Below are 16226 nucleotides of genomic sequence, written 5' to 3'. Positions count from 1 at the left end.
GAGACTGCCCACATGCACACAATCTGGAGCTTTCATCTTAGTCCAGAAACCAAAGAAAAAATGCAAAAGACACCAGAACCTCAGTGCCTGACCCAGAGGCATCCACTCATTCACCAATGTGGTCTTGAGGCAGGTAACTACTTGCTAAAGGCAACAGACAATTCTCTGTTACCCGACTGGCTCAGAGGCCACTGCCTCCTGTGATCCCTCCTCTTCTCTTCAGGTGTATTTCCTTCCACATTCACCAAGAGAGGAATGAAAGCCTTTGTTTTTTATCCCTTTGATTAATAAACTCTCTTGTTTTGTTTTTCAACATCTATTAGTCTAATTGGTGCACAACTGGCAAAACCAGCAACAAGGTAATGCTTTCTTGCTATATCTTTTAATGCTATATCTTTATTTTTCATTTTTTCATGGCTTTATAACCACTCTTCCATGAATGAGTTTTATATCCATGCCACCTGGAAGATTCAGTGTGTAGTGACAGTGGGAAAAAAAAACTGACAAGATGATGGATATTAAGGAAAATTGAATACAAATAATCTGGGGTATGAAACTTGTGAGTTTTGAATACCTAATTTATTGTATCAATGCAGAAGGTTGGTAAAAATGAGAAATCAAACTAAAAGATCATTTCTTATTGTGAATGGCAGATGGTATTCAGCTCCACTGAATCAAGTCATGATACAGTGCCTTGCGAAAGTATTCGGCCCCCTTGAACTTTTCAACCTTTTGCCACATTTCAGGCTTCAAACATAAAGATATAAATTTTTTATTTTATGTGAAGAATCACCAACAAGTGGGACACAATTGTGAAGTGGAACGAAATCTATTGGATTTTTGAAACTTTTTTAACTAATAAAAAAATGAAAAGTGGGGCGTGCAAAATTATTCGGCCCCTTTACTTTCAGTGCAGCAAACTCACTCCAGAAGTTCAGCGAGGATCTCTGAATGATCCAATGTTGTCCTAAATGACTGATGGTGATAAATAGAATCCACCTGTGTGTAATCAAGTCTCTGTATAAATGCACCTGCTCTGTGATAGTCTCAAGGTTCTGTTGAAAGCGCAGAGAGCATCATGAAGACCAAGGAACACACCAGGCAGGTCCGTAATACTGTTGTGGAGAAGTTTAAAGCCGGATTTGGATACAAAAAGATTTCCCAAGCTTCAAACATCCCAAGGAGCACTGTGCAAGCGATCATCTTGAAATGGAAGGAGTATCAGACCACTGCAAATCTACCAAGACCTGGCCGTCCCTCTAAACTTTCAGCTCAGACAAGGAGAAGACTGATCAGAGATGCAGCCAAGAGGCCCATGATCACTCTGGATGAACTGCAGAGAACTACAGCTGAGGTGGGAGAGTCTGTCCATAGGACAACAATCAGTCTTACACTGCACAAATCTGGCCTTTATGGAAGAGTGGCAAGAAGAAAGCCATTTCTCAAAGATATCCATAAAAAGTCTCGTCTAAAGTTTGCCACAAGCCACCTGGGAGACACCCCAAACATGTGGAAGAAGGTGCTCTGGTCAGATGAAACCAAAATCGAACTTTTTGGCCACAATGCAAAACGATATGTTTGGCGTAAAAGCAACACAGCTCATCACCCTCAACACACCATCCCCACTGTCAAACATGGTGGTGGCAGCATCATGGTTTGGGCCTGCTTTTCTTCAGCAGGGACAGGGAAGATGGTTAAAATTGAGGGGAAGATGGATGCAGCCAAATACAGGACCATTCTGGATGAAAACCTGTTGGAGTCTGCAAAAGACCTGAAACTGGGACGGAGATCTATCTTCCAACAAGACAATGATCCCAAACATACAGCAAAATCTACAAAGGAATGGTTCACAAATAAACGTATCCAGGTGTTTGAATGGCCAAGTCAAAGTCCAGACCTGAATCCAATCGAGAATCTGTGGAAAGAGCTGAAAACTACTGTTCACAAACGCTCTCCATCCAACCTCACTGAGCTCGAGCTGTTTTGCAAGGAAGAATGGGCAAGAATTTCAGTCTCTCGATGTGCAAAACTGATAGAGACATACCCCAAGCGACTTGCAGCTGTAATCGCAGCAAAAGGTGGCTCTACAAAGTATTAACGCAAGGGGGCCGAATAATTTTGCACGCCCCACTTTTCATTTTTTTATTAGTTAAAAAAGTTTCAAAAATCCAATAGATTTTGTTCCACTTCACAATTGTGTCCCACTTGTTGGTGATTCTTCACATAAAATAAAAAATTTATATCTTTATGTTTGAAGCCTGAAATGTGGCAAAAGGTTGAAAAGTTCAAGGGGGCCGAATACTTTCGCAAGGCACTGTAGTACCTGTGGTGAACACTAAATCCTGCATTAATCCTGACTGGAAATGTAGACTTATAAATTGTGGAAAAAGCCTCTAACAGAACTGCAAATAAAAAAAGGTGTCTTTACATGGTTTTATTTCAGATATTGCTATGCAGATCATGTAAAACTGAATCAGTGAAAGACCAGCATCAATCAAAAGCTGTCAATATTAACCAGGATGAAACCTAGCCTGGCGAGGTACAGTACTTTAAACCTTGCAGAGGTTTCACATTTTGTGGCTTTAAACTTCCAGTCATGACACCTTGAAGTAGCAATAATATTATTTACTGTGTATACAAAATCTATGCCAAAACAAAAAAATGCAAAAGAAAGAAATATATATATATAATTAATATGAAGGAAAAATGGAAAAGACATGACTGCATAAGCATTCAACCCCTTTGTAATGGTAAATCTGAAATCACTTAGGTGCACAAAATTATCTTAATAAGCCCCAAAATTAGCTGAGTGACCTCTGACTGTATGAAATAATAGTGGGCTTCATGATTTTAGAATAATTACCCCTGCTTGTATGAGGTCCCTTACTCAGGCCATGAATGTTGAGCAAAGTTACTCAATCATGAAGACTAAGGAGCTTTCAAACAAGTCAGGGATAAAGTCACTGTAAAGCACAGATCAGGAAAAGTGTAATAATATCAAAGTCTCTGAATACCCCTGTGAGCACAGTCCTCTCAGTCATCGAGAAATGGCCAAGTCTCTCCAAACTGAGGAACAGTTCAAGTAAGCACATGATGAGGGATGTCATGGTAAGGTCAGGGCAACCTTTGAAAGACCTAGAGTTCAGTGGCTCAGATGGGAGAAAGTGACCATGAGTCAACAATATTCTGGTCACTCCATAAAGCTGGCTTGCATAACAGAGTGGCCAACCCTTCTCAGACCCCACGTATACAGTACTTTCAAACAAATCATTTAAGTGATACTGCAAACATCTGGCCAAAGGCTTTGTGGTCAGATGGGACAAAATTGGAACTTTCTGGTGTGTTAACAAATTATTACATCTGACATATTTCACAGTACAAAAAATTGCAAGATTGGCAGAGATTTACCTATAAAAGACTCATGGTAAAACGTTTGGTAAAAATCCAAAGGTGATTCCAACAAATAATGAGTTAACGGGTCTGAATACTTTTCAATTAACACTTTTTTGAAAAAGTTTTTTTTTTTACTTTTTTCCCTCTTTATTTTTTGCTTCCACTTACTGCAACTTATTTTGCTTTTAGAAGCCTCCAGTTTAAGCATTCAGGTTTTCAATTAAATATTATTTTATAGGAAGGATCTAAATACATTTGTAAGGCACTGTATATGAGCAAATACAGCATATGCATATCAGACCATGATAATTAACTAATTATCTATGCATTACCAAGAGAATTGCAAAAAATGCAGGGATTAAAATTGCATTTACTGTCCTCAGTTTATATTTGTTATTTTATTTATACAATTTTTAAATTTTCTCTCGAGAAGACTTCAGTTAGTTACTGAATCTGAGCTCTGTTGGAATGCATATGGAAAATATATCACTGCCATTTCTTTTTAGAGATAAGTAACAAAATTGTACAAATAAGTCTTCTTGTCTACAGATTTGTTTGTTTGGTTGCACAATGTGATGTTTCTGCTGCCTGCTTGTTTATTGTTACAGAAGTGGCATTAACATGACTTTGACAAATTTAATGTGGGAAAGAAATTCAATGTATCTATTGATTTTCAGTTGGAGAATCTTAGCAGGACGCCACTCTGCAGCATAATCACAACTGGTATACTTTAAACAGTTTGAAAATGTTGTGCATTCCCATGATAGTGGACTCTCAAGGTAACAGTGTGAGCAGAGATAAATTTAGGTGTATAATTTTAATAGATCTGGACATATTTAGATGCTTTTTTATGTATAAAAGCAAGAAAGTTCTACTTACTTCTGAGTTCAGTGGCAGTACAAACCTGACTTGAGTATTTATTTGGATCTGAAAAGTATTCATCAGTCAAAGTGCCATAAAAGATCTCATTACCAAAATTCTCTCCATCACAAAACTCCATGTATGGCAAGATGCATGTTAAAATAATTAAAAAAATAATTTTGAGTTCACTCAACGACTTCCAGTTATGTGTTACAAAAATCTTTGCAGTCTTTTCATTTTAAATTGATATTCATTGCAATGAAGAACCTTCCCACAATTACACGTGACAAGAATCTGTGAGCAGTCTTTTCTTACAGCCTTTTTAATGAATCCCTTACACTGATGTTCTAGTTTTGAGTGAAGATGGGAATTAAGTCATCAATAACCTTCCACTGGAGCTCAGCCGTGTGAAGATCCCTAATCTCACCAATGATACTCAATGGTCTAACGCTGCATTGTGGGAGAGAATCTAGCTGCTCTCATTGACATGAATCAGCACTAGTTATAAATGATCAAGAATGGGATGCATGACAGTTTTTGCACAAGTTGTTTAATTCCTCTCTGACTAATCAAATACAAAGCCTCCGTCATTGAGCTTTCAAAGGATGAACCCATCAAATAATATTTACATTTGTTTTTAGAAAATGTATTAGATCACTTTGCATTATGTTTTCAATCTTATTCTGGGCAGAATAAGAAGATAGTCCTTCAAAGAGGATAGTCTTTCATGTTTTTCTTAGTTATCTGATGATGGCAGTATTGTGGCTGATTTCTTTGTTCCAGACTACTGAGCATAACAGCTCTCCTGCTACCTTTATTCTCAGATTTAATGAACGTTCATATCTGGATGAAATGTGCTATTTCAGCAAAACTCAATTAAAGGGTCAGAATCTTTAGAAATTGCTTTTATCTCCCAAAACAGCTTTTCTTTTCACTTAACATTCCCAAAAGTTAAAAATGTCAATTGCAATTACGCTTCATTAAGAACAACCCAAGACAGAATACAGGTAAATTTAATGCAAATGATTATTTATCTCAGGATTTTTTATATCAGGATTGTGGATTGACTACATTATGGGCCTATACTTTGTTATTTACCCAGTTGAGCTCATACCTACAGTGCAATTCACTTAGGAAAAAATACCAGAGCTGTTGTGCTCTGAATCTGAATGATGACTTTGAGTACAAGGAGGATTCAAATAGAGCAGCTTATATTATGCATTTGCATGATATATAGTAGCCGGTAAGTAACATAACTCTCAGAAGGAAACTGGTGCCCAAAAGAGACACGTCAGGCCTAAAAATCCTCACTCTTATGGTTCAAAACCTTTTCTTATTGTCCGTTTCTCAGTTACTCAATGGAAAAGCATTAGGAAAGTCTTTGGCTAATTTGTAAATTTGTACTCAGTGAGTGTTGGGGTCTGTGAGTGAGTGCTGGCTGATCTTACTTGTAAATGAACTGAATTTGGATTGATCTCAACAGTACAAAGGTACAATAAATACTGCAGACTTAGTACAATGAGTTGCAGTTGCAAATGTCTGATAGAAAATACTGCTTTAATATAGTAATTAGCACATGCCATCCATATTTACGTTAAACAGCACATCACAAAGTCTAAGCAGAACAATGCATAATAAATTACTACAACAAATCTACTGCTATGCTATAAAAGTAGCAGTTTTAAAACAAAGGATATGCCACAAGGAAATTACTGGAAGTAGCTTTGCTCAGAGTAATACATAGTAACTCAGTGGCAGAGCCTACTCTCTACAACTCTTCCTGTGCTTCTGAACTTCTAACATGGCTTTACGTACAGTAACTTGTAGTTTAGCCCTAATTCTTGAGAAAACTTTGTAGTTGACATGACAATGCAGGTCACCTCAATGTTTCACTGTAATGAAATACCAAGTTTCTGTAGTGTGGTGATGATCATGTTTGTCTCACACGCGGAAGGTCCCCGGTTCGAAATGGGAGGGGAGGAGCAACTGTTTGCCAGCAGCCATCTCACCCTGCAACTCACAACTGGCAGCCCACTGGAGCTCAGCAGGTGTGAGCATGGATGGTAGACCTCCTAGGAAAAAGTAAGGTTGCTGCTGGAAGAGGTGGGGCCAATAGGGGGCGCTCACCCTGTGGTCTGTGTGGGTCCTAATACCCCCATATAGTGATGGGGTGGATGCTGCACATTGGTGGAGGGAAGTCCCCATTACTTATAAAGTACTTTGAGTGGAGTGTCCACAAAAGTGCTACATAAGTGTAAGGATTTATTATTAATTATTATTATATTTATACAAAATGAGCATTAACACCAATGCACATCTGCCTTTAAAGGCTATAAACTTAGACTAAAGGTCACAACTGGCAAGCCATTTGTGAATTCTATACTTTTGCATCGCAAGCTGGAAAGGAAACACGTCACACAGCACATAAAACAATCAAACTTATCAAAATTATGATCATTTAGATTTTTGTATTCTCCAGATAAATTAGTACTTTTTCATTTTTAACATAGTAATACTATTTCCAGATCTGCACACTCTGTCATACTGCATAGCAAATGTGAGAATTGAGAATTATATCTTTGCATCACAGTACTTAACAGTATTGCCATTTTAAGGTACTGTATAAGGTTTTACTACTAATACAGCATCATTGTGTTCATTCACTCATTGGCATTTTCACAGCTCTTATTTCTAATTATAGTATAGTAGATGTCTCCTGGTGCCTAGATAATCAGTAAATGTCTGAACTAACGTGTGACAGCACAATTTGGAGGCACCACTACACCACTACAAGCAGCACAGTGATATAGTATATGTGCAGGGTCGATACGTACAGTAATTGCTATTTAATTTAAATCCAATTTTAATTTAGATACTAAATTCAGCCTGATGGTGATGCAACACTGATGTAGCTGAGGTGGAAAAAGAATCCAAGGCTTAAAATGCCTAGCACAGCACAGTTTTTATTGTATGCACTGTACATAGATGTGCCTCATACTTTAAACTGCAGTTGTTCAATAAATCTAAATTAATAAATGTAGAACCAGGAGGAAGATACAAACTTTGCATTTTAACTAATTTATTTCTTTGACAATCCTTTGATAAAGCAACAGTCCTCATTAAGCTGAAATATATGGTGAATTACTGTGTCTTCAGTTCTGACTTGTAATGATTATACTAAAGCACAGGCACTCTGTAAATTGAATTCTTTATCTAACCGATTAAGGAGCTACAGGAAGTGTCACGGATGTCGGAAAGGGCATGCCGTGGAGTGGCCAGGGGAGCAACAAAGACCCAATGCGTAGCGGCAAAACGGGGGTTAGCCAGGGCTCAGGAGGTCAGACGATTTTGGGATTGAAACCAATGCCCTCAGGCTATGGACATGGAGCGACCTGGTGCTAGGTGGGTCTCAAGACATCCGATCCCTTAATGCTGAGCGAGGAGGAAAGGGTGACCCGGAAATATATAGCCCCACACAAAGACACACTCACAAAACAAATGAGCTGCACAGCACTGGGGTGAGGAAAAACCTCATTTAACTGAAAGGAAACCTCCGGGAGTCCATGGCTGAGATCTACCCCCTCCTCCAGGGTAAAAACCTTTACTGAGTGGGGGGGACTGGGTGAGACAAAAAAACAGACAAAACACATAAAAAATCACGCACAACAAAAATAAACCTGGGAGACCAGGGCAACAAACCACACGAGAAAGACTCACAACAGATAGGAACCAAGAGTCCAGGGAAACGGGAGACAGGTAGAGCAGGGAACATGGAAACCAGGAAGTCAGGAAACCAAACACCAAGAGTAAAAAAAAAGTAACAAAAAAAAAAACCCGGGAACAAAAAATAGAAAAAAAAAAACACAGCACACAGGGCAAAAAATAAGTTAAACATTGTGTCACAGATGCCAGGAGTGACTTCCCATGGAAAGCCAGGTATTCATACGTGGATGTCGGGAAGGCATACCACTGAATGACTTGCTCACAGGCACGGATGTCAGAAGTGGCATCCCGCAACAAGAACAGAAGAGTCAGCTCAACATTCAATCACGGATGCCGGGATTAACAAGCCAAGGAAAGCCGGGTATTCGTACACGGATATTGGGAAGACAAAATGCTGAATGACCCGCTCACAGGCACGGAAGTTGCCTCACAGGCTCATAAAGGTAAAAGTGAAAATTTAAAAAGTTAAAAGATTGCCCCAATTTTAGATTGTGGGTGAATGAAAAAGAAAAAAAATAATTATTTAACCCATTTCTTATTTTTAAAAAGATGGTAATAGAGAAAATTCCTGGGTGTAGGAGGGTAAAATGATTTTATTACAAATGTAAACAACACTGGAGGAAGGGGCTGCCCTATCCATTTTTGTCATATGACCACACCTGGGAAGCTGAAGCCTAACTGGTAACTTTTTCTAGTCTGGACCTAATATAGTGAAGACACCCCTTAAGTATGTGCAATAGGACTTCCCCAGGGTCTTTTCTCAGTAAGAAATAATGTGCAATGATTAACAGCACCTGTGTATAACATGAAATCTTGCAGTGTAGTGCTGCATACTGGAGAGTGAATAAACCTCTGTAAGGCTTGTTGAAGCACAGCAAACACTTGTCTACTGCCAAAGGCATAAATAATGCATTCCATGAGTTACAGTGACCTACATCTACTGTAAAGGAACATAGGCTCAAAATACATTGACTTTTCAATCACACTTCCTTTATCTAAAACTTAAACTAGATCCAAGTAGAGCAACAGTTTGCTTTATGTTTTCTTAAAGAGATCACCCTGTACTCTCTGTAAAAAGGTGATTCCTATTGCAATGTTAAAGATAAACTGTTATTACATCAGGGTTGTCACAATATATTGTATGGGTTTATTTCAAGACTAAGGCAGCTGTCATGCATAGCACAGAAAACATCATACATGAATATTGTAGCCTCCTAAACTTTACCCTTCGATCTACTCTCATACTGTACTCTTCACAATGACACATTTTGTGCCCATGTTCCCATTCACATGACACACAGAATACCGAGACATCTGTACTCTTCCTTAACATGCATCAGTGGCTACAGACAGAATCTGAGACCAGTTGCTTTCATCTGGTTCACTGTGCCTTGCAGGCTACTTATATATTACACTGCTCAACTGCAAATGCAGCATGACTAAAAAAGTCTCTAAAACATTTTGGATTCTTGATAGTGGAGAATCCATCGCTTGACCTGGAGTGTGACAGAAATATGAAACTACAGGGAAACTTCAACAATTCTAACACATTTGGTATTTAACTGTTAAAGTGGCCAAACACAAGAGCTTGTTATCAAAAACAAAGTGGATTGTTGGCAGCCCTTGCTTGGATGTTAATCTAATTAAGAAATATAGCATTGACTGCTCTTCTATGAGCTTTTGCCAAGAGCCTTAAAATGGTATGCCTTGATTTGAGGGTAAAACAATGAAAAAGAGATAGTGACTATATATTTTTTCAAATACAAGAAGGCGAAGGGTTAGACAATCATACCACTGCTGCAGAGAGATCTTTGAAAACACAGAACAGCATTTAAAAGCTTTGTACTGTAAGTTAATGAGAAAATACAGTTTTGACAGAACATTAAATTAATAAAATCGGAGTTAAAGTTCTTTGAATTTGCTGCATTGTGTGGCTAAAACCCAGATGTGTCCAGAGTACTCTTGCAATATTAAGACAGCTTATTAGCTGTGTTTTATGGATACTACAAACATACTGCCCATACACTGCACATCGGTGTCAGAGGCTCTTATGAAGAATTATCTAAGCCTTTATACTGAAAGACAAAAGGGGTAAATGTGTGGCTTAAAAATGCTTTACTAAAAAAAGGCAGAATTATTTAATTGTAGTGTAAACTGTGGTCCACAGAACAAATCCTAGACACTGAATTTTCCTTCATGAGCTCACAAAAGAAAATACACTAAATAACAAGGAACACAAGCCCTCTTCCTTTGAATACAAAGAATATTCAGTTTATAACAAAAACATATGAAAAGTACCTTAAACTGCCAATGAGAATTCTATGGAAGCTGTAAACCACATTTAACAATGCTTATTATTTAGAACATTCACAAGTCACTGATGCAAGACAAGTACATGGAGAAGATTGCAATTAAGATTAATTAAAGGTGAGTGAAGAGCTGCTTCATACTGCATAGAGCTGTACTGACTGAGAGCATATGTGCTCCTGAAACACTTATTTCCTGGGAAAACAAGCATTTTGAATATTACTTAGTACACCACATTAAACAACCTGTGAAAACATGATAAAAACATGAAATGTAGAGTATCAAAGTGTGTGATAAAGCATTATAGAAGCCATGGCAGAGCTTGGAAAAGAAAAGCCTTTGCATGTTATGAGCAGTATACAGTAGATAGATAGATGCTTTATTGATCCCAAGAGAGAAATTGCTGATTTACAATACAGACTGCAAATCTGCATTGGTAAACTTTCATTAGAGAGGTCATGCATGCTAAAATTAAATTCCTAGTGCAAAACAGTGCAGTTCTACAGGGTTGTGGGCAGATTAGTTTGGGGATTTCTCTTTCATAGCATGCCATTAATAAAATCCAAATTGCATAACAGAAAAATAAGGATATTCACCATTAGTCAAATAAAAAAGTGTTAGGATAATGATTTAAAAATCTCTGCAGAAGATCTATTTTTCAAACAGTGGCACAATGGAAACAAAAAACTAGCTTCAGCATACAAACTAGCATAGTGAAGTGCTGCAGTGCACTGCTAAATACTTCTAAGTCAAAGGTTTCAAAGAATGATTGTATGTTATTCAGATTTGTTCCGTTATTTTCATCAAAAGAATACATCATTCTTTTGATGAAAATTACAGAACAAAGTCTAATGTCCATGTGTATGCAAATCAACCTTTTAGGCCAGAACTTTAGTTAAAAAGATTTCTGAGCAAGGGGCCAATTTTTTCAAATGAGCCAATATTACTTGTTTTCTGGCTGTATGTCACTGTGCTCTGGCATGGTACAGTATACTTCCTAATGCCTTATTCAATGTGTTTAAAGTGCTTTGAGAAAAACGTGTTACATGAAGCACAGTCACTGTTTAAAAGACACCAATGACTTGCCTGTTCAAATGTTGCTTGTGTGACGATAAAGAGAAAGAGTATTATTACAAAAGGACAGTTTTGGACACGAAAAGCTTGATGGACAACAAAATCCCTGCTGCTTACCTGAAATAAGCAAAGGACCTAATAAATTTGGTACACAGTCTTGTCTTCCAGATAAATGAAATACTGCAGTTCTGTTGCCTGATTCCTTATTCTACAAGCCATGGTACTGTCTTCAGCTAACTGCCTTCCTCTCCCCAGACTTCCAGCTGGGTCCATAGTCATGTGCAACAGCTGGTGAGTAAATGTGCCAAGAATCTGAACGCTGGACTGCTCGTCACTGCACTAACACTTTTCAGAGCAGAAGCCAGTAAATTTGCATCACTCTCTAGTGCACCACACAAGAAACCCTTAGCTAGAAACTGCTCAGTCTTTATTTAGCCTTCAGCTGAAACCCCAAATGGACCTCTGTTATCACACTGCCTGCATAAGGAAGCTGTAACTAACCAGTCACAGGGAAGATCCTGAGACATCGAACAAGAAATACACACTACAGTGAAAACCGACAGCAGTAGAACTATTAGGAAACAATAATAAAGCCTCTGTCTAAGAATATTAGATAAAATATATGTACCACTATCAAGTATCCTGTGTGTGCACAACTGAAAGAGGTTCATTGTGCACATCTTTCATCCAAGCGTGCACTATGAATAAAAGCACATGGATCCTGTGTTTCACACATGGGAATAATGTTGCTGTTGACAGAATGCATTTCTGATAGATGGCCAAGCGCACAGTGGTTTCTCAGAGCCAAAACACGTCAGAATGCGCTAGGTGGAGCTAGGCTCTTTAGGATTCTAAAAATCTCTAATCTGTCTATGCAGTATAGTACAAAGAATGAGTCTCTCACACCAAGTCTTTTCTGACAACTTGCTGAGACATGTGCTCTATGCAATCCAGTCTCAGAGAAGTGAAAGAGGCATCGTAAAATGTACTGTTTGAAAGCACGAATTTCTTTAGACTTCTGTGAGGAAAAGAGTGACAGTTAGAAAACGCTTCACTCTTTTCTGCTTTCTTTCCTGGGATAAAGTCTTCAGATTTGACAGAATTTTAAACTTGTGCTACGTTTGTCTTTGCCTTCCAGTAAAACACTTTTGACATTAATTTCATTAAAATAAGTTCTGCTCTGGCAGCACTTTTCAATTCTGTGGCCCTCCATTTGCCAAGAATTAATTTTTTATTATGTAAAAGGAAAAGTAAAAAAGCCCCCTCCTTTCACTCTTTGCCAATTATTTAGATGTTCCGTATCAGTCGCTGCTTCATGGGCTTAACAAGGAACATCCTCCTGGGTCATGGTAGTCAGGAGTATGAAGTCAGTGTGCATTTTGGGTATAACAATTAATTAGCCCCTAGCTCTTTTCATATCAAAACCTTACCTTAGGTATCAGGCGACGGAACTGTGTTAAGACTTCTCTTTTGTAAGATAGTTCCATCTCCCTTAATATTGTGATTCATCAGAGCCGTTTTGCTCTTATTTGAGCTCACCAGTGTGACACAGTGGTACCTTAGCTATTGAAATGCCTTAAGGCTATTTTACTAAACACTATTTATAAATATCAATTAGGTCTCATCTTGTCACAATGCTATGAGAGTATGCATGTACTCCATTCCTATTGTACATTTACCCACAAAGCAATTTAAAGCAGAAAGATTTGATAACAAACATAAATAATATACAAACATGAATAATAAACTCTTCAAAACACGTTACCAAAATCTATATAAATAGAAAAAAATATATGTGCATTTTTAAGATGGAACAGAATTGGGGAAGTGAAAGCTCTTTTTCATACTGAGAAAGTAAATCGAGACCGATTTAATTCTTTAGGCAGGGGCTTCCTATATAGTCCATTTAAAGTCAATAGATAATGCACATAATGCACAGTATTTCAAAATAAGTATCTTATGTTGAAGTCAGTAATAGCTATAATTTATTCATGGCAGGTTACACAATGGAAATGTTTGCACCAGAAATGCACATGTGATCAGGCTAGACCATGTGCAGACACACTCAGAATATACATTATTATATCAAGCCTAAGGTGCAAGCAATGCACTTACACCAGCACAGTTTCCACCTCTGGGTATAGATTATGTACTTGTATTCTGAATTCTTGCCAAGTGGGTCAAATTGAGTCTTGGGCTGGAGATCTCAAACACTTTTGCCTTACGGATATTTCTCTCAACGCTACAGAAGTACAACCGAGTTCTGATTAGGTGTTCGGTTTCTGTTTCTCTTTTTTCATTTGTTTTTTTCTAAACGTGGGTAAAAAATACAATTGAGCTTCTCCACATGAATATTCCAAAAATAAGACGGCTGTAAGTGTGAAAGAAAAGGTCCACACCCATTTCTGTCCGATACAGGGAAGACATTTGTCCTTGTAAGGCTCACAGCACCCAAGGCCTTATTGTGAAAGTGTAAGGTACTGTATAACAAGGCAGGATTGTGCGGTTTGACCTCTCCTGCCCTCAACACTAGTCGATTACACAAGAAAAGGGACCATTTAGAATAGCCAGTCAAATGTATAGAAAGCTTTTGGGAGATGTGAGGAAACCACTAAGAGGTCTCTTTCTGGTGAAGGTATTTAATTGAAGTATTCATTTGTTCACAGATCCTGGGCAGGTTCTCATAAATGGTACTGTGAACAACCACACTAATTCAGGCACTGTCGTGTACCTGGACATACTACGCTGGATTTGTATGCTACTGTAACGCACTAACTATTTAAATACACATCCTGTAAACTCAGGCATGCGCACAAAGAAGCCGTGCATGTCAGAGGCTACAGTAACCCCGGCGTAGGGGTGTAACCCCGGCATCCTGGCCAAATATCCCCATCGGCTGTTATCAATGATGGCCTCCTAACAATCCCCCTCTGTGAATTGGCTTCATTACTCTGCTCTCCTCCCCACTGATAGCTGATGTGTGGTGAGCGTTCTGGCACACTATGGCTGCCGTCGCATCATCCAGGTGGATGCTGCACATTGGTGGTGGTGGAGGGGAGTCCCCATTACCTGTAAAGCGCTTTGAGTGGAGTGTCCAGAAAAAGCGCTATATAAGTGTAAGCAATTATTATTATTATTAATTACAGTATATCATCACCAAGGTGATACTTATAGTAAGAAGCCCTTGTTCAAAATAGGATTTAACATATGAAGGTGCCAATGCGATACCAACATACTGAGACCTCGGCAAGAGCTTAAACAAGGACAGTGTTGAAACAAAGCCTGTTAAGTTAATGACTTCCTGATTGTGGGTCACATCATTTTCTCCTCTTCTTGACTTTTGACACTGTTGGTTATGGTATTGTCACACCCGCTGCTATTCAGAATCCTCCACACAAATGGTCGCACCCCAATCAAGCACCAGCTGGAGGCTTTCCCTGCAAATGGCGCAGATCAGACCCGTTAACCCGTTTCTTGTGTAGCGATTTGACTTTGGTAGTACCGATAACTTTCCAAGTTCGCATCTTTTCTGACCAGCGCCCAGAACTCCGCATAGGGTCCATTACACTGCATCAGCACCGTGCGCCTTTACAGGGATTTTACTGTATTGTATGGAAATTTAGGGCTTACTGGTACTTTCCCTCATTGGCTTTGTGGATATTTAGCAAATATGAGACAATTTGTAAATCCTGGCTGATGTCCCAATTACTAAGGGTGTTCAACAGGGTTCCGTACTGAGACCTTTTCTGGATTGTATACATGTTTTAGCTCTTTGTCAGATTAGTGGCCAATAGCAAACTAACAAAATCATATACTACTCCTGTGGTTTCTGCTCTTTACAGCTGCCTGTCCCATATTACGATACGGCTGCAACGGGTCTTTATTATGCTAAACTATGATATGATACGACTGCTGTTACGCTTATTAGCATGCAGCAACATCTGTGCAATGTTGGACATTTCAGTGTGATTGTTGTGTTGAAATCAAAACATTGACTGAGGTTAGAATCCTTATTTGTTATTTTTGACCTTGTAATGTCATTCAATGCTCATCTGTGTAACTGTTTGTCAGGTTAAGATCCTTACTGTATCTTATGCTGAAAAATGTATGCATGCTTTTAATTCATCCAGATTAGACCATTATTATTAATGTAAGTAATGCCTTACTTACTAGGGTGTCCAGTAACATACTAAATAGGATGTAGTATGTCCGGTATTGTATAGTTCATGTGCTTACCAAACTAATCTACCACAGCATACTGTACAGTATACAATAACTCCTGTACCGCACAAACTGCATTGATTCTCGTATAAAATTCAAAATGGAATTTAAGATTCGCCTGCTTTTGTATAAAACAGTAAATTATCCAGGGCCAGATTACCTTAAGGATTTATAGTATGAATAATTCCAACATTTAATATGATATCTGCTAATGTAGGCCTTATGCTACAAAAGACCTTGAACACTATAAGCCATAGAGCCTTTTATTGTACAGAGCTATGTATCTGGGACTCATTGACAAATGTCCAATGTGTTAGAGACTCTGCAGCAGTGAACAATCTAAATACTAAATTACAATATAATAATTTCTTACATTTACATAGCATATTTCATCCCACAGATCCGTAGGATCTACTGTATAATGATTAAGAGTTACTAGTTGAACAGCGCAGTGTCTCTGGTCACCATATTGGGGCAGTGGTTTGGAAATTAAAGTCCGGGGGGACGAATTTCAACAATTTATTTTTTTAAATGCATATTATGCTTGATTTATTCACTGTTCTACAGCCTATTTTTCACGAGAGCGTAGTAGAAACAAAACGAATCCCTCAATCCATCGCACCCCATCTGAACGGGGATGGGGGAGA

At 38.4% G+C, this 16226-nt stretch overlaps 1 protein-coding gene across 2 annotated transcripts in view; it reads right to left on the bottom strand.

Annotated features, from left to right (window-relative positions):
- Window positions 1-16226, bottom strand: part of sncb (synuclein, beta) — a 32878-nt gene that overhangs the window by 15127 nt on the left and 1525 nt on the right. The window lies entirely within an intron of this gene.

The sequence above is a fragment of the Lepisosteus platostomus genome, chromosome 13, assembly GCF_059453375.1.
Source record: "Lepisosteus platostomus isolate fLepPlt1 chromosome 13, fLepPlt1.hap1, whole genome shotgun sequence".
NCBI lineage: Eukaryota > Metazoa > Chordata > Actinopteri > Semionotiformes > Lepisosteidae > Lepisosteus > Lepisosteus platostomus.
The sequence above is the reverse complement of the archived record's forward strand: the minus strand, read 5'-3'. Positions and strand labels throughout refer to the sequence as shown.